We start from the raw sequence: 20,749 nt of genomic DNA on the forward strand, positions 1-20,749 counted from the left end.
CTAAAATCCACACCAATCCCTTGCCTGCACACAATCAGTAAGATTCCACCAGCTGAACTGCGACGCCGAGAAGCAGCCGATAGAGAATGGAGGAACCTGCACACCTCGATTACCCCCAGACCTTCCAGTCCATGCAGTCTTAAATGACTCTCCTCCAGACCGCTTGATATCACGCACTCCACTGTAGCATAATGGAAAAAACCACAAGTTTGGCATTAAAGCGAAGAGTGGTGCAGGAGAACGGAATGCTGCAACAATAAAACATCATGGTGTTCAACCGGTCACGCACAAGTGGGGACTCCAGGACAATTCGGTGAGTTTATTAATGCCACTCCCTCTGTTATACATTGGTTTCACTCAACAGATGTTGAACTCTGACTAAATGTGCCTGTTTTAGTTAACAGTCCTAATTTTATAGTTTAAATGTCCTCCTCTTAGTATTATTCAAATACTAACATTAAGAATTTGTGCCTAAATCCTTAAATGTACAACTGCAAACTATACGTATTTCTCAAAATTTGGTGTTGTCGCCATAAGATAAGTAAATAAACAAATATAAAAAGGTATTTCCTACTGAGCTAAAAAGAAACACGTAGAGTCACTGATACTCCATCCTTGATCGCGGTGATCCTATTCTCCAAGGACTTTCGAATGAAACCTCACGCCCGCCGGTACTGGCGATGAATGTTTGTGTGCGATACATTTGTGACGTAATCTGTTGAGAGGCCAGACAAACGTGTGGTTCCTGAAGAGGGGCAGCAGCCTTTTCAGTAGTTGCAGGGGCAACAGTCTGGATGATTGACTGATCTGGCCTTGCAACATTAACCAAAACGGCCTTGCTGTGCTGGTACTGCGAACGGCTGAAAGCAAGGGGAAACTACAGCCGTAATTTTTCCCGAGGACATGCAGCTTTACTGTATGATTAAATGATGATGGCATCCTCTTGGGTAAAATATTCCGGAGGTAAAATAGTCCCCCATTCGGATCTCCGGGCGGGGACTACTCAGGAGGATGTCGTTATCAGGAGGAAGAAAACTGGCGTTCTACGGATCGGAGCGTGGAATGTCAGATCCCTTAATCGGGCAGGTAGGTTAGAAAATTTAAAAAGGGAAATGGATAGGTTAAAGTTAGATATAGTGGGGATTAGTGATGTTCGGTGGCAGGAGGAACAAGACTTCTGGTCAGGTGACTACAGGGTTATAAACACAAAATCAAATAGGGGTAATGCACGAGTAGGTTTAATAATGAATAGGAAAATAGGAATGCGGGTAAGCTACTACAAACAGCATAGTGAACGCATTATTGTGGTCAAGATAGATACGAAGCCCACACCTACTAAATGTACGATGAAATAAAAGAAATTGTTCAGATAGTGAAGGGAGACGAAAATTTAATAGTAATGGGCGACTGGAATTCGAGTGTAGGAAAAGGGAGAGAAGGAAACACAGTAGGTGAATATGGATTGGGGCTAAGAAATGAAAGAGGAAGCCGCCTATTAGAATTTTGCACAGAGCACAACTTAATCATAGCTAACACTTGGTTTAAGAATCATGAAAGAAGGTTGTATACGTGGAAGAACCCTGGAGATACTAAAAGGTATCAAATAGATTATATAATGGTAAGACAGAGATTTAGGAACCAGGTTTTAAGTTGTAAGACATTTCCAGGGGCAGATGTGGACTCGGACCACAATCTATTGGTTATGATCTGTAGATTAAAGCTGAAGAAACTGCAAAAATGTGGGAAATTAAGGAGATGGGACCTGGATAAACTGAAAGAACCAGAGGTTGTACAGAGTTTCAGGGAGAGCATAAGGGGGCAATTGACAGGAATAGGGGAAAGAAATACAGTAGAAGAAGAATGGGTAGCTCTGAGGAATGAAGTAGTGAAGACAGCAGAGGATAAAATAGGTAAAAAGACGAGGGCTGCTAGAAATCCTTGGGTAACAGAAGAAATATTGAATTTAATTGATGAAAGGAGAAAATATAAAAATGCAGTAAATGAAGCAGGCAAAAAGGAATACAGACGTCTCAAAAATGAGATCGACAGGAAGTGCAAAATGGCTAAACAGGGATGGCTAGAGGACAAATGTAAGGATGTAGAAGCTTATCTCACTAGGGGTAAGATAGATACTGCCTACAGGAAAATTAAAGAGACCTTTGGAGAGAAGAGAACCACGTGTATGAATATCAAGAGCTCAGATGGCAACCCAGTTCTAAGCAAAGAAGGGAAGGCAGAAAGATGGAAGGAGTATATAGAAGGTTTATACAAGGGTGATGTACTTGAGGACAATATTATGGAAATGGAAGAGGATGTAGATGAAGACGAAATGGGAGATACGATACTGCGTGAAGAGTTTGACAGAGCACTGAAAGACCTGTGTCGAAACAAGGCCCCCGGAGTAGACAACATTCCATTAGAACTACTGACGGCCTTGGGAGAGCCAGTCATGACAAAACTCTACCAGCTGGTGAGCAAGATGTATGAGACAGGCGAAATACCCTCAGACTTCAAGAAGAATATAATAATTCCAATCCCAAAGAAAGCAGGTGCTGACAGATGTGAAAATAACCGAACTATCAGTTTAATAAGTCACAGCTGCAAAATACTAACGCGAATTCTTTACACACGAATGGAAAAACTGGTAGATGCGGACCTCGGGGAGGATCAGTTTGGATTCCGTCGAAATTTTGGAACACGTGAGACAATACTGACCTTACGACTTATCTTAGAAGAAAGATTAAGAAAAGGCAAACCTACGATTCTAGCATTTGTAGACTTAGAGAAAGCTTTTGACAATGTTGACTGGAATACTCTTTTTCAAATTCTAAAGGTGGCAGGGGTAAAATACAGGGAGCGAAAGGCTATTTACAATTTGTACAGAAACCAGATGACAGTCATAAAAGTCGAGGGGCATGAAAGGGAAGCAGTGGTTGGGAAAGGAGTGAGACAGGGTTGTAGCCTATCCCCGATGTTATTCAATCTGTATATTGAGCAAGCAGTAAAGGAAACAAAAGAAAAATTTGGAGTAGGTATTAAAATTCATGGAGAAGAAGTAAAAAGTTTGAGGTTCGCCGATGACATTGTAATTCTGTCAGAGACGGCAAAGGACTTGGAAGAGCAGTTGAACGGAATGGACAGTGTCTTGAAAGGAGGATATAAGATGAACATCAACAAAAGCAAAACGAGGATAATGGAATGTAGTCAAATTAAATCGGGTGATGCTGAGGGAATTAGATTAGGAAATGAGACACTTAAAGTAGTAAAGGAGTTTTGCTATTTAGGAAGTAAAATAACTGATGATGGTCGAAGTAGAGAGGATATAAAATCTAGACTGTCAATGGCAAGGAAAGCGTTTCTGAAGAAGAGAAATTTGTTAACATCGAGTGTAGACTTAAGTGTCAGGAAGTCGTTTCTGAAAGTACTTGTATGGAGTGTAGCCATATATGGAAGTGAAACATGGACGATAAATAGTTTGGACAAGAAGAGAATAGAAGCTTTCGAAATGTGGTGCTACAGAAGAATGCTGAAGATTAGATGGGTAGATCACATAACTAATTAGGAGGTATTAAATAGAATTGGGGAGAAGAGGAGTTTGTGGCGCAACTTGACTAGAAGAAGGGACCGGTTGGTAGGACATGTTCTGAGGCATGAAGGGATCACCAATTTAGCACTGGAGGTGAGCGTCGAGGGTAAAAATCGTAGAGGGAGACCAAGAGATGAATACACTAAACAGATTCAGAAGGAAGTAGGTTGCAGTAGGTACTGGGAGATGAAGCAGCTTGCACAGGATAGAGTAGCATGGAGAGCTGCATCAAACCAGTCTCAGGACTGAAGACAACAACAACAACACTATTTCGACGTGTCTACAATCAGTTACCGTGGCTAAGTGTTTCCTGTACCGTCTTCTCAATCACTGCACTCCTTCCTATTCATCTTCATCCCTAATGCTACTATCTGAACATCACAGCAGAAATACTCGTTGTCAACAGAGTAAACTCCGCTCTGTAACACTACAGAACACTGCCGTGTTCCCTAAATCATTTTCTGTATCAGGAACCCGACTCTGGAACAATATTCCTCAAAATATTACAGAAATCAAAATTCTTTCACTCGTCAGAAGGACATGTAACGGCCCACCTTCTACCACAAAAGCTATCTCTTCTAACAGCTCACTCCCATCAACCCTCCCTCCCCACCCCACTTTTCCTCCCCATCTCTTCAAAGTTCTCTGCAGAGATTCTACTCTTTCCTAGCGACATTGTCACTTTCATTTCAATCCTCACTTCTTTCATTGTCCCTTCCACTTCTTCTAATACCAAACAAGGCTTCAAAAGTGCTTAACTAATCAATATTATTCTTAATGCCTTTATTATTATTATGATTATTATTGCAAATTATTGTTTTTGTTAATATTGCAAATTAGTATGGAATTTATTACGTAATAACTAATTAATATCGTTCTTAATTCCTCCATTACTGTATCATCATTATTAGTGCAACTGTTATTATACTGTATTATTGCCAATTATCATTTTCATTAATAATGCAAATTATTATTATTGTGATTGTTATCTAGTATTTTTGTATGTGTTGTTCCTTACCAGATGCAACAGAGGGCCTTAAATTCAGCAATCCTTCTGTCACTACTTCATCTCATCCTTGTTACGTACCACAGACTTCTAAGATTAAACTTTACAAATATTGTTCTTTCTGCGACAGCAAAGAAAAATAAAACAGAAGCGCTAAATTACATTGCAATACCTCTAACATGTCTGTGTCAAATAATTATCTAGCCCTTAACAGACAAAATTCGTGATGACGGCATGTTTCTCTCAGTAAATCAACAGCAATTTCGGTAGACTTAATCATATGAAACGCAGCTATTCATTTTCATAGATATCCTTTCCTCGTTGCACATACTCTTCACAAGATACTTGATGATTTCGCTCTCCTAATCAAACGAATTCTTTACCTGAACTCGTTGAGCACTAATACCAAATGAAACCCCACTTCTTATCGAGCATCTTCAGGACTAAAAAGATGGTTCGAAGAACGCATGGCGTACAGATACAGAACCTAATAAGTCATTAGGCGTTCGCTAAAAAAAAAAAAAAAAATCGAGAGTGCCCCAAAGAAACACTATAGGAGTTTTCAACATTTACAAACAGCACTTATAAGTCAGACTGCAGAGCACACTCAAAGTGTTATCTGGTAGTGTTGCCTTATGGCTGCTGTAATCGCTGAATAATTCTACTTATATTCACAACTGTCGTGAACCAATTAATTAGTCTAATAAACAGCTACTTGTCTCAAATGTAGACGTGCGGTATATATAGGGGCATAATATGGCAGTCTTACATTACGGTATTGGGGACAAGTTTATGAATCAAGTTGCATTGATTATCTAACGGATAATTAAAGCCCGGATTTCTATGCAAAAGGCTTGATTTTTTCCACAATTTTATAGTATAAGCAGAATGACTATACTTCAAAGACAATCCTTGATAAGCAGTTTTACAAATTTTTGTTTCTAATTATTAGTGTTTATTTCGCAAGAAAACATTTTTGCTTTCTTATTTCATCATTTTTCACTAAAACAGCTTATTTTACCGAAAATTATGATTTTAAAAGTGGATATTTCAGTATTCACTGTCATTTATCAATCAGTGATTCTGTTTTTATCCGCCTATAAAAAATTAACTTTGGTCGAATGCGTAAAAAAGCAATGCTATGGTATAGCCAGGACGTTGTCAAATAATACTGCAAGTAGAAAAACTTGCTGCGATTGGACAAGTGAGTCATCACTCCACTTGTCAGTTATCGCACCGGGATGATGTCGGCAAGGACGGTGAATCCCCAAGCTCCAAGCTGCAGCGTGTTGTGCAACGCACTCTAGTTCAAGTGTGCACAATTGCTCGCGGTTGTAATTGGGGAATGCCGCACACAAAAAAAATCTCAATCAGCATTTTTACACAAATGCGTAAATGAGTTTGGAAGAAATGTTACATTGTTTGGTGTGTAGAAAGTATTTCGGCGAAGAAACTTTGTGCAGCACTTAATACCACGCGGCATAAGGAGAGGTTTAACAGTAAATCCAAGCTACAGCACCAACTGATTAAAAGCGTAGCTGGCGAACAATCGAGTTCTAGTGAAAATTTTCAACGATTTCTGCGCAGCATTAGTGGGTTCCGACATTCCGTTGTGAAAATTTAATAATGTGCAGCTTCGTGCATTTTTAGAAAAATACGTAAACAAAAGGGTACCGGAAGAATCTACAGTGCCAAAAACTACGAGTATATATGAAGTCATTTGCAAAATTAGGAATATACTGGATTCCTATTGACAAAATCACAGATGCATCGGGGCAGTGCGTGTGTAGAGTAATGTAGTGTAGTGTAGTGTAGTGAAAGTAAGAAGCAGATCATTAAGCAGATCATTTCTTCTTAAGATACAAGTACTCGCCCGAGTAAATCATTCCACCACTGAAATTTCAAGGCCCCGTTAGCTTTCTTGCGGCCGGAAAGGACACGGCATGACAGTGTACTGTTATGTCTTAGTGATGCTCCATACTCCATATATGTATCGTTAAATCGGGAACTGGATTAAAAGTTCTTTACCGTAAGTTAGTTCACCTGACGTGGCTTGCTCACCGTCTACATTCTGTCGCTGAAAGTGTCAAAAGTCAGTGTAAAGACGTCAATATTGTTGATTCTAGCGCCAAGAAAATGTTTGTCAAGTCACCAATTAGAATTACAAAATTCCGATAACACCTTCCAGTTTTAACTTTATCTCCTCAGTCAGTTTTATCATGGTAGGGGAAAATGGTTACAGGCCACGTCATACAACGCGCAACATTTGAGTGATGCGAAATATATTTGAACTGCCTAAGCGCAAACGATGAGGTCAGTATTGGCACAGGCTCAGTGATGTGGAACTGTCGTCGGTTTGTGTTGGCGCACCTAGGCCACCCCTTCGGCAACAAACGTGACTCTGCGCGCTGACGGACTGCAAGCGTAACTTGTTGCAATGGGCATGACAGCGTACACACACTGGTCTTTATAATTACGACGTCGAACATGCTCACGCCTGCCCGAACAACACTGCATCAGCTGGTCACGTTCGCAATTGCGAAATTGACCTACTAGTAAATACTGGCTCTTCTATGTTGGAAGGTCTCTAGTTTCGTTGGATGAGGTTCCCTTTCTCTGTTTGTTCCTGAGGACACTCTCCACAACCTTTCCAAGTTTGTTGGTTAACGATGCTGATTTTTGCCTGTAGTTTTAATGATGTAAGAGATATAAGTAAGTTTCAGTTCCAAGACGTAAACAGGGTCACAGTCACGCCAAGGCAAATTATTGTCACTGCCGGAGAGATGGTGGTCGGAGAATTTGTCCGTGATCACGTAACAGATAAATTAGTAATAGCGCAAGGTAACTCTTATTTTTTAAGTGCTTCCCCTCTGGGGTATTTCATTCAAATGCTGTTTTAATTCTCGATGGATGAAGATAGGGCTGCGACATCTAACCTGTATGGATGCGTACAGTGTTCAGAGCGGGCCTATCACCTTACGTCGTCTGTCTCTCCCCCCCACAATCAGTCGTGTGTGGCCGAAATGAGACCCACTGTTTTCAGAGAACTGTGACCTTTGCAAGCGAGGAGTCTGTGGTCCGTATTATGTCCTCATATCACAAAAGCTGGATTATCGTTTGGCTCATAGAATCCGTAAATGTTCCACGGTGCGCCACAAGAGCACACCAAGAGCTTAAAGCATGACGTATCTTATGGTAAAATTCTGGAAGCGCGAGGTGCAGGGCAACGGGTGTTTTGTGTACGTGCGTCACGACATTCCCAGGCTGGTGCTGCAAAACAGACGCCGCTGTCTTCCTCGCGCAGTGAGAAACAGGTGTCGTCATACGACTTGAATGCGCGTTTTGTTCTCGGCTCGCAAGTTGCAGACTTCAGTCAGCCACCGTCAAAGTTTTCAGGAATTCAGCGAAAAACGTAAGCGGTGTTAATAACGTGTTCTATTCTGCTGTACTCCACAGTACATGGCGTCTGAATACTCTGAATCCTCACAAAGTGCCTCGGACGAGAGCAGCGCCTCGATATCACTAACGTAATGTAAACAGGCGAAATACTGCATAAATTAACGACTAAAGTCCGAGGTACGTCTCGGAAAGATATCTATGCTAATAGAAGATCAGAGTACTAACTTAGAAAAGTTAACCAGAGAATCAGGCGCCGTCTTTCCCGATTTCATCGAGCTAGACCAGGCAGGCACTTTGGAAACGGCGTTGACACAGAACAGGTACTGATAAGGGCTCAGAACAAACATCATGTACCAAAAATAAGACGGAGGAGCCTCTTCCCGACGTTATCCAACCTATTCATTCAGCAATCAGTAAATACTAAACGTAGAGTATTGTACACTTTTACAAATAACTACTGAACTTCCTAAAAGCCGAAAAACAAAATACTGTTACTGATTAAGTACATTACTACTTACAATTAAATAATAACAGTAGTAATAACGTAATAATAATAATCAGAAGAAGATGGAGAAGAAGAATAAGAAGTTATAATATTCTGTTGTATAATCTACTACAATCTACAAGTAATACGTAAGCGTAATGATGGAATGTGCGACTATTTTTAATCCCTCCCACTATTCTTTAAATCTTTCCCAGATGTCTGATAAGACTTCGTAGATTCGGCGGCCCCTATCAGGTATACCTCACTCCTGTGACCATTAATGCCTCCGTTTCAGCTCCATTTTACCTGCATTTCTATTGTTAATTAGTCTTTTGCGGTAGGCCCTGATAGTCTGCAGCTATTTAGTGCCTATTTGGGCCAATTTGTCCAACACACTACGTGTTACTTGCTGTCAGGGTGAACGGTGATGGACATTTAATTTTTTACTAAAAGGAACTTTTAAATGTCGATAGCTCATCTGTCTAGATATCGACGTATTCCCTGATCTTATGACTTACTTTGAAAGTTCTCCTCTGAACAACAAAATTAGTTATCTCTAATAGAAACTGAGAGTTTAGTGCAACTGTAACACTGCTGCATACGACCAAGGACCTTCTTTCCAGAAATTCACACATATATTACACACCTCCACAATTCAACGACACGATAAAAAGAGATGTTAGCATGAAAAGAAGGTACAAGCGGAAAGTCAACCGGCATCTGCCAAACTGTTGTCTCTATAAAGGCAATTACTTTTCTCCTTGGATGAACACAGTAACAAGTGGGACATCAGAAGGTAGCAAATACAAAAGCTCCATTACGTAAGGCAGCACAGTAAAGCAGAGCAGAGTCAGATAAAGCGGCCCTTATCGCCATCTCCCGGTAAGGTCGTAACTTCGGCGTCGTAAGCTGATGCACTGCGGCTGGCTCGGCGGCGCTCTCCTATCTTACGTCTCTTGACCAGTGCTACATTGCTTATGATTAAAACGTTGCCTCGAGCCATTAGCTTCTCTTTGATCTCTCTGTTTCTCTTTCCGGCCTGCTACCTCACCAGTCAAAACATTCTCCCTTCCACTCACTGGCGGTTAGAACCAGTACAGCTACCAAACCACAGGGATGTCAATTACTGTGTATGACCTACTGTTCAAAACATTTTATATACGATTAAGATCAGGTCATTTAGTGAGCTTGAGGTGACACAGAGCGCCTGAGTGCTCATCTAAACAGCAATGTACGTGTGCATTCGTGCAAACACGGCTGTTGTCTTGGGAGACTGTCCACACTATAACGGCGCTATATGTGGAAATAAATACACTGGCGTGTAAAACTTAAGGACGAATGTAACTTTCGCGTGATGCATCACTGCCATGTAACATAGCTCGATGAAACTTGGATCACAAATAAAAAACTGCTACAGTGTAGCATAGAAGGTAAGTGAAAGAAACGTTGCTGGGTGCATTACATGCCCCACCTCTCGCCATCTGAGGGAACGTGCAGCGTTATCGAACACGATCATTTTGATCGTCCGGATGTCATGGTATGGGGAGGCATAATGTCGTATGGACGAACTGGTCAACGTTATTCCTTCCCCATGTGTGTCTTTTCAGGGATGTATTACGCCCTGACATCATTCTTATGGAGGACAATGCGCGATCGTATGGAACAACGCAGGTGGAGGAGGTCTTGCAACGTGAGGAAATTCAGCGAATGGACTGGCCTGCCCATTCTCCCAACTTAAATCCCATTGAGTCAGTGTAGGATACGTTGGTAGGACGTACTACAGAACGTCTACATGCACTAACGGCCATCCAGCATTTGTCACCCGCGTTGGTGGGGGAATGGAACTCCCTGCCACAAGACTCGTTATTAACCTTGTGGCCAGCATGGGAGCACGTTGCAGAGCATGTCTTGCCGTCCTGATGATCACACGCCTTGTTAAGCACTCTGAGCCGTAGTTTGTAATGACCAGGGGACCACCATGAATCGCGGTAACTTCGGTGTAGTTTTTATCTTTGAATAAAAGTATCATTCCTGTTCGTCTCAATGCGTATTTCTTTCAGCTACCTCCTGTACTATACTTTTGCAATTTGGTCCAAGGGTTCTCGAACTTTGTTAGTTTCTTAATGGCTCATCACCCGAAAATTACTTTTGCCCTTGACTATCGCACACCAATATGCCATTATTAACAATGGCTGGTTGCTGTTTTCTTATTTGCACGAATCAGCTTGTAAAGACTGGTACTGAGAGGCAGTCAGTTTCCTGGTACGGCACTTGGAAAGTTCTTGATAACGTTCAGATGGTTCAAATGGCTCTGAGCACTATGGGACTTAACATCTGAGGTCATCAGTCCCCTAAGGACATCACACACATCTGTGCCCGAGGCAGGATTCGAACCTGCGACCGAAGCGGTCGCGCGGTTACAGACTGAAGCGCCTGAACCACTCGGCCACTCCGGCCGGCATTTAATGTTTAATTTGCCTTATTTTTTATGGCGATGCAGTGAGAAGGATAATTCTGTGGTATCAGCATACCTTCTGAATATTTTGGTTACAAATCATTTATTTACAAGAGAGATACATTGTTTTTTTCCATTCTGGTGAGATACAGAACTTAGAACTATTCCATTTCCACTGTTTGTTTTTGCCTCGCTCAGTACGCCAACGGAGTAGGACAGAAAATCGGTAATGCTGCTACGATCTACCCTCCATCTCACACTGTGCTGTGGTTTTCGGAGTATACATATAGAAACAGGTGTGTAAGTCAACTCAGCTCTGCCGTTTTGCAATAAATGGCAGTAGCGGCAATTGGTGCTCAGTTGATCGGTCGTAACAGTCATTCAATAAGATTAGGCATTTTCATACAAAAAGCCATCAAAATATTAGTTGATTTGTGATTACATCACAAAGTTATTGTGACTGAACATGTCAGCTTACTAGCCCAGTTCTCGTGATTTGCGGTAAGTTCCAATTTTCTGCTTTGACATGAAGAAATCTGTGTCTGAGGCTCGTAAATTGATGTGTAATACCTCTGTTGAGGCACATGTTAGTGAAAGAATGTGCAGAGAATACTTTCGACGCTTCAGTGATTTTGACGTCGGAGACAGCGTGGTGGTCTAAACAGAAGGTTTTCAAAGCTACTGAAAATGACGGAAACAATAACAATAGATCGTTATCGAAAGCAGATGATGAATTTGAACCGAGCACTCAAAGACAAACGGCTACAATACAGCGACAGACATGAAAAGATGATTTTGTAGCATGACAGTGTTAGACCGCACGTTGAAAAACCCGTCGAAGCGTACTTGGGAACAATGAAGTGGGAAGTCCTACACCACCCACCGTATTCTTCAGACATTACTCCCTCTGACTACCATCTTTTGCGATCAACGGCACACGGCTTGGCTGTCCAGCAACACCTCTCGTCAGATGGGACAAATGCAAAATTGAATCCATTCATGGATCGGCCAGTTCATTCGCCACAGGATTTGTATGATGCCCGAAAGAAGCGAGAAAGTGGTGGCCAGCTATGGTCGATACTTTGAATCGTAATTTTTTGGTAAATTTTTTACAATAAAGCCTCGAACTTGGAGTGGAAAATGCGGAAGAAAAGTTGCAGACCTAAAAGAATGGTACGGATCCAGTACAGGAAGAATCTAATCTGCAAAACAGGTTGATTGGTCCGCAGAAGAGCGAGTAATATACTGAAGAGCCAAACAGACTGGTACACCTGCCTAATATCGTGTAGGGTCACCCGCGATCATGTAGAAGTGCCGCAACACGACGTGGCATGAGCTCCACTAATGGCGGAGGTAGTGCTAGAGGGAACTGACACCATGAATCCAGCAGGCTGTCCACAAATCCGTAAGAGTACGAGGGGATGGAGATCTCTTCCGAACAGCACTTTGCAAGGCATCCCAGATGTGCTCAATATGTTCACGTCTGGGGAGTTTGGTGGCCAGCAGAAGTGTTTAAACTCCTGGATCCATTATGCACCAATTCTCGACGTGTGGCGTGTCGCATTGTCCTGCTGGAATTGCCCAAGTCTGTCGGAATGGACAGTGAACGCAAATGGATGCAGGTGATCGGACATGATGCTTATGTAAGTGTCACCTGTCAGAGTCGTATCTAGACTTATCAGGGTTCCCATATCACTCCAACTCCACACGCCCCACACCACTGCAGAGCCTTCACCAGCTTGAACAATTCCCTGCTGACATGCAGGGTCCATGGATTCATGAGGTTGTCTCCATACCCGTACACATCCATCGACTCGATACAATTTGAAACGAGACTCGTCCGATCAGGCAATATGTTTCCGGTCATCAAAAGTCCAAAGTTGGTGTTGACAGGCCCAGGTGGGGCGTAAAGCTATGTGTCGTGCAGTCATCAAGGGTACACGAGTGGTCCTTCGGCTCTGAAATCCCAAATCGATGATGTTTCCTTGAATTGTTCGCACGCTGACACTTGTTGATGGCCCAGCGTTGAAGTCTGTTGCAGTTTGCGGAAGGGTTGCACTACGATCACGTTCAACGATTCTCTTCAGTCGTCGTTGGTCTCGTTCTCGCAGGATCTTTTTCCGGTCTCAGCGATGTCGGAGGTTTGATGTTTTACCAGATTCCTGATATCCACGGGACACTCGTGGAATGGTCTTACGGGAAATTCCCCACTTCATCGCTACCTCGGAGATTCTGTGTCTCATCGCTCGTGCGGCAACTATAACACCACGTCGAAACTCACTTAAATCTTGATACAGTGTCATTGCAGCAGCAGTAACCGATCTAACAACTGCGCCGGACACTTGTCTTACCAGGCGTCGCCGACCGCAACACCATATTCTGCCTTTTTACGTATCTCTGTAATTCAGTACGCATGCCTGTACCAGTTTCCTTGGCGCTGCAGTGTAGTAGGGTAAGGCTAGCAGGTGCGATAGTGGAAAGAAAGGGAAATAGACGGGGATGAGGAGAGCACGGATGGTGTTGGCGTGGTAGTGGAAACAGGGGTTCGCCGTCGAACAGAGGGCAGTGTGGCAGGAGAGAGAAGAAGTAGATCCACGCACGGACGGCGCCTGTTGCGCGCCGTGGCTCGCGCGTTGTCCAGGAGACGGGGCTGGGAGGTGCCGGCGACATCTGGGCCACGGCGCGCCCGCCCCGGGCAGTCCCATCCCGCGGATCAATGGGCCCGGCCGCCTCACAAAGCGCGCTGCAGCTGGAACTGGAGCGCCCACGCCAGATGAGCAGAGCACCGCCACAATGCCGTGTCCCAATTAAACGGCGCACAAAAACTTCAAGCTGACGGCTGCGCGGGAAACAATCCTACCGCCTCCACATTTAAAACTTGGCACCTACGTCAGCGCCGACGGAGCGACGCAGGTGCAACAAAGCCCGAGGATTGTATCCACACAACTGTAGAGTTCCACAGCTGCTGGGTAATTCACACAAACTCTTTCCTGACCCTCACAGCTGCTGCTCAAGACTTTTGTTCCAATACTAGCTATGCTCACTCCGTCATCTTTAGGAGGCAGGCAAACAAATCTACGAATTAGAGGTAAACGTATGACGTCATAGAATATTAAGAAGTGCGCCTTCCAGCTGAAGATGGATGGATGTTTTTCTGCGTGCGAGTAGTGTAATATTTCTGGCTTAGTCAGCCATCATATTAGGCTCCAAGAAGCTGTTCCCAGAGCAGTGGAGATGCAAGAAGTATATAGAAGACGAAATGTGGAGTGAGGTACCTCTGACAGATGTCAGATTCGGTACCATTCTCGTGAGAAAGACCGCCTGCATAAAGCTACTGCTCTGTGATTGGCTGCTGTGTTCGGAGCAAGGGCGCCAAAACGTTGAAGTATAGTTATTATTATCAGTTCAACTACTCATTGGAATAAATTTATCTCAACAGCTGACTATCAATCAGTCATTTTAGAATTATTAAAAACAAAAAAAAGACTGACGAAACTGCAAACGAAGCATTTCGGAAGCGTTCGGGTCACGCCTTTACTGGTATGGTGCGCGAAGTGTTTCGGGCTGTTCGTCACTCTGGATTAGGCAGTCGAGAAGAACAGACGTGTTGTCTGTCGTAGGATGTGTTTCTTATTTTTGTGTAAGTTCCTGTTCGTCACTCTGGATGAGGTAGTCGAGAAGAGCAGACATGTTGTCTGTCATAGGATGTGTTTGCCAGTATTCAGTATATAAGGTGTCAGACTAATCTAATCCAACACCTTCCATGAAAACCCTGACATGATAGCAAATCCGGCAGTATGTCACATAGCTCCGAATAAATCCTGACATTAAATTAACCAAAGTACTACGATCAACGAGTGAGCAAATGGAATACCACAGACTAAGACAAGAACGCCTAAATGCATGTCATACCTTCCCACCGTGAAACAGACGCAGTTCCGAGGGCAGAAACGAGAACAGAAGTCGAGAGCAGAACCACGTTAAGCTAGAAGGCCCTACGATAAGGGACGGACACCCACATATCCGGTTGACCGCCAGGACCACCCACAGCCCATGTTAAAAGATAGAGCCCTCCAGAAGAACAGTATAGATCTTACGATAACACTAAAAGGACCACACCAGCTGAGAGTTTTAGCGTGAGACTATACCCGTCTCTGTTACCTTGCAAACGTTAAAAACTTTGCCCCACCACGAAAAGTATAGCGTTTTTCATTGGACGGACAGAATTTTTGTAGGCAGAGCTTAAGGTTAATATTGAGACCCTGATTGGTCAGTTGAAAACACAACCAGATAGATTTTCTTAAACCAACTTCGGTAAATTGTAGTAAGGTGAAGTTAGAGAGAATTGCTTCCGAGACGGCGAGGTGCGTGGAGCTGTGTCGCCTGCCGCCCCCTGATGCTGCCTAAACACCGTCAAGGTAATGAACGCATGCAATGCCGCATAACAGCACATAACGCTTCACTCAGAACTGCAAAAGTCTCATCTGTTACATCCCCTTTTTACGTAATACTAGTGTCGATCGTCAATTAAAGCTCATGGTATTCACATTTGCTACTTGAAGTTAAAATCTGAAACGCGATGATTTTTCTGTTATATAATTATTGAGAAGCCACATCAGCCACTGTAACTTATGACAAGTTAAATAAGTAATTAAAGATAATTGAGCGTCACTGTAGATCATTTTTGCCGGCCGGTGTGGCCGAGCGGTTCTAGGCGAAACTGTCTGGAACCGCGCGACCGCTACGGTTGCAGGTTCGAATCCTGCCTTGGGCATGGATGTGTGTGATGTTCTTAGGTTAGTTAGGTTTAAGTAGTTCTAAGTTCTAGGGGACTGATGACCTCAGCAGTTAAGTTCCATAGTGCTCAGAGCCATTTGAACCATTTTTGTAGACCATTTTGATAGTTTTTTCTTTTATGAAACTTAACTTAAACCTAGATTATAGATGTGATATGGCATAGGTCATCCTTCGATCCATTGTAGAACTTGGAAACCCATTCAGGGAATATTCGTTCACATTTTTGTTGAACGCAGTTGGTTTTTACCATCCTGTGTTAAAATATTTCCTTTTATCAATAGCGCAATTTATAAACAATGTTTTGTGAGTAGAATAAAATTTCCAATGGTAAACTTAACTGCTTTTTCGACATTATTTTACCAGATAACTAAAAATGGGAAAGCCTTGAACCCCTTCCACTAAATTTAGTTAGTATTAAGATTCTTTTACAGGGAATGCAGTGGAGCTGACGCTGAAATAATTAAGTATTTGATTATATCATTGCTAGTCTCACTGAACTCTTCTGAACTCTACATGTCATGTGTGGTCTGGCGTCTCCTTACCAGCAACAGGTCCCAGATTCAAAGTAGTCAATTCCCTAAAAAACACGCTCAGAGCGTCGTTGCACGAAAGTAGTAGCGATACACGACTTATAACAAACAGACACCACGCAGCATGTTAGAAGTATTAAAAGATTCACTCCAGTAGACATGAGGCACAGACACGTGCCACAAATAGTGTATAGATACATGTTCGTAAACATTGTGTTTGATCATGTACTTTGCTGTATCATACGATCTTGTATTAAGATCATGTAGTCTTCTCGTGTGGCTACATTAAAATACGCGAGTGGCATCCCAAAGAAGTGATACCTGATTTCAGAACAGATCTTCGCTAAAAGTCAGTTTCAGCCTCAAGATACAGAACCTACGACCTGGGTGCTGTTTTCTGCTCTGGGGACATCAACTTGAAGACAGCAGGCTAGTGAACTATAACAGAACCTTCGTATTCTAGACAGTGCAGTGGAAACGACTAGGCACCTCACGCGTACTGCATGCACAGATCAAATGTGCTCAGTGACACGTCATCTGCAGTAAAGCAGAGGGGGTAAAGGAGGATGATCGTTATTAACACCAACAGTCAATTCATTGTTCCTTTCTTGCCGTAGTAGCTTTCCGTAATACATAATATCAGACAAAAATGTTCGAATTCGCATGCAGAAGCAAAACAGTATCTACCTTTTTAAAAGGAAGAGACAAAAGTGTAAAAGAAATTTCTGAAGCATAAGGTAGCATCACCATTAATCTGCTGCTCTGAAACAGTTCACTCCTTTTTCTGAATATGGAACGCAATAGGTCGAGTAGTGATGCACTAACACCGGAACTCCAGTCTCCACAAACTTGATTTGATTCTCGTAACCTTACTCGTTTCCAAGTCACCACATACAGTGTATCCCAGGAAGAATGGTCAATATTCCGGGACGTGGCACAAACGATCACTCGAGTAAAAAAAGTCTGGCTCTAAAACACATACCACAAGAGCTATGAGCAGTTGTTCAGTAACCATCAACAATTCTATGTGCATTTAATTCCAGTATGACGAATGTTATGCAGTCTAACGAATCCTTGACAACAATCAGTGCAACTAAATTATCTCGAATCTGTATAAAGGTAGGCTTCCGATGCCATTGACATAGTCAATAAATTTTTTCTGCGTTTGCGACCACATTGTCAATATGTAAAACTACCGACGTTTCGATCACTGTTGCGAGTAACCTTCTTCAGGGTGTTTTTGTTTACTGCTGAATGAGAAAACTTTGTTTCTTACATACCTGCAGACGTCGCTATTATCTAACTCTGATAAGCTGTTAGCGAAGAAGGGGAGTAATGTTAGCAGTTCTTGACTTTCACGTACCTGGTTGACTTTGTTGCTGACTACACTTTAACATAGCCAGTTTCTAATCACATCCTTCAAGCACCTCTGGCTAAGTGCTAAATTCACACATGTCATAGTGCTTTTATCTATTAAGCATGTTTTTTTATTAAATTCACGGCAAACATAACATTTATCTCTGTTCCTCTCACAACAAAATTCTCCCAACCACAACTCCGTCTTTCAGCCGTCTCCTACCCAATCCACTACATAACCCGTACTGAAAGAACGGTATGAAAGCGCCAAAGGAGGTGTGAACACTATGTAGTAAAAACTGTATATTGTCTTTAAAACGACTGGTTTATGAAAGCACTTTGGATTTTAATGTAATTGTTGCCATTGTCCCCTTTAAATATTTTGTATTACAAATTTAAAATAGTTCTTTGTGTTACATAAAGATTAAAATGTGTCTAAAATACAGATGTAACCTAACCAAGTATTGAGAAAACACTGTAAGTAGTAGAAGAAAACAACTGAGCTCTAATATGGATTTAGTGTCTCCAAACCAATGAGTTTAAGCTTTACCTCAGAAAAAGTGACCGAAAATATTTTATTGTTGACCTATATAATCAGTAGAGCAATGTCACCCCGTTAAAGAATGACGAAAATTGGCAATAAGAAAGAAGAACCAGGGATGTAGAGAGGCTACGAAAAAGCTGGGCAGGAAGAAATCTGCAGTGGGTGCAGTTGGCAATGCGCCACAACTGTTCCTCGGATTTAAAATTCAAATAATGGCCACCGCAAAAGACGTCGGACGGTCGGGCGCGTGGCCGTGCGGTCGTGGTCGCGGTGTCGGCCTTCGGCCCCGGCAGGAACCTCATTTCAGGCGCAGGGAGCCGCCTTCTGCATTGTGAGCCGCTTAGCCCGCGGGGGCAGTCACACGCCGCAGCGCTGCAGCAGCAATCATTTACGGGCGGGCCGCGCCAGAATCAGTCAGACGCGGTACGGCTGTGACCTGTCGCATTCCGTATTGTGCAGAAGTGTGGCCATCTCTGTGGCTTCCTGTAGTTGTCCCCGACCTGCCTCAGACACAGGAGGATGCACCAGTACGTCTCACAACAGCAACGAATCACACTGCAGTAAACTGGCAGTAAAGGATGTTGTATGCAACATTGGCAATGTTTCAAATAGTGCAGTTCATGACGTAAGATCATGGCTTGCAGAAAACAAACTAACGCTAAATCACTCAGTTTTTACGGTTTGTAACACACAATTCAACAAAACCCGACGTTTTAATTTCACAGAATGGGCATATGATTAGTGAAACTGAACAGTTCAAATTTCAAGATGTTCAGTTAGATGGTAAACTGTCGTGGGAAGGCCCATGTTCAGGATCTTGTTCAAAGACTTAATGCTGCCATTTTTCCTATTGGAACGGTATCTGAAGTAAGTGATCGTTCGACGCGAAAATTAGCCTACTTTGCTTGTTTTCATTCGCTTATGCCATGTGGTATTATATTTTGGGGTAACTCTTCCCATTCTAAAAGGATATTTTTGGCTCAGAAATGGGCGGTTCGGGCAATAAATGGTGTAAGTGTGGTTATTCTGACATTGGGCTCTCAATATATACGAGTCTTTCTGTCCTTTCTTGTCAACAATATCAGTTTATTCCCAAGAGTTAGCAGCTTTCACTCTGTTAATACTAGGCAAAAATCCAATCTGCATTTGGATCGCACTTCTTTAACTCTTGTGCAGTATACAGCTGCATCCATTTTCAATAAGCTACCACATGAATTCAAAAATATTAGCAAATCCACGCGCTTTCAGAACAAAACTGAAGTTTCCTCGTGCCTCACGCCTCCTATTCTGATGATGAGTTCCTTGAAAGATTAAGCTGATTCGTATGTTATACTGCTGATTGCGTTTACTTAATACTATTATCATGACTTTTTTGGCTTCATAGACATTTTACTTTATCTGTTACTACATTTTATGTTGCTATTTTATGTACTGATACGTTCCATGACATTGGAGATTTGCTCCTCAATTTGGTCATGCGAAACTAGACGTGTACATTAAAATAAATTAAACTGAAGTACTCGGGTAAAACTTGAAAGGGGTATCGTCTTCTCAATCATTGCACTTCTTCCTATTTACCTTCAACCCTCAAGCTACTGTCTGAACAACACAGCAGAAATACTCGTTGTCAACGAAGTAAAATCCATTTTGTACCACTACACAACACTGCCGTGTTCCCTGATTCATTCCCTGTATCCGTAATCCGACTCTGGAACAATCTTCCTCAAAACATTAGAGAAATTATAATCCTTTGAGATGTCAAAAGACAGCCAATGGTCCACCTTCTATTACAATAGCTACCTCTTCTTGCAGCTCTCTCTCATCAACCTTCCCTCCCCACCCGACTTTTCCCTCCTAGTACTCTATTGAAATTCTCTTCTTTCCTGGCAGCCGTTGTCAACTTCATTTCAATCCGCTCCTCCTTCTTTATCCCTTCCACTTCTTTTAATACCAACAAGGCTTCAAATGTACTAAAAACGCTTCAAAAGTGTTAAATTCATCAGTTTCATTTTAATGCCTCCAATATTTTATTATTATTATTATCATTATTAGTGTTACTATTATTACTATTAATATTCATTACCTCCAATTATTATTTTTATTAATAATGCATATTATTATTAATGTGATTCCCATGTGTGGTTCCTGGTCAGATGTAAGAGAGGGCCTTAGGACCCTAATCTAGTGAGGCTAAATAAGCAATAAATAAGTTACATGAAAATTCATCAAATTAAGAGTTGTTGTTGTCGTCGTAGCTGTCTTCTGTCCGAACACTGGTTTGCAGCACGTATCCCCGATAGTGCATCCTCCGCGTAACCGCAGGTCCCACGTCCGTATGAAGCTGCTCACTGCAGCCAAGACCCAGTCTTCCTCTAATATTTCTGCCCCCGATACTCCCGTCCACAACCAAACCCACGTTTCATTGATGCCTCAGGATGTACCTTATCGGTCACTCCCTTCTTTCAGTCAAGTTGAGCCATAAATTCCTTTTCTCCACAGTTCGATTCATTCTCAAAAATGGCTCTGAGCACTATGGGACTTAACGACTGTGGTCATCAGTCCCCTAGAACTTAGAACTACTTAAACCTAACT

The 20,749-nt window shown here is 42.4% G+C and overlaps 1 protein-coding gene across 4 annotated transcripts in view; it reads right to left on the bottom strand.

Moving 5' to 3' along the window:
* LOC126335107 (protein tweety) overlaps positions 1-20,749 on the bottom strand; it is an 866,725-nt gene that overhangs the window by 545,137 nt on the left and 300,839 nt on the right. The gene's annotated exons all lie outside the window — the stretch shown is intronic.

Source organism: Schistocerca gregaria, chromosome 2 (assembly GCF_023897955.1).
Source record: "Schistocerca gregaria isolate iqSchGreg1 chromosome 2, iqSchGreg1.2, whole genome shotgun sequence".
In the NCBI taxonomy this organism is placed as follows: Eukaryota; Metazoa; Arthropoda; class Insecta; order Orthoptera; family Acrididae; genus Schistocerca; species Schistocerca gregaria.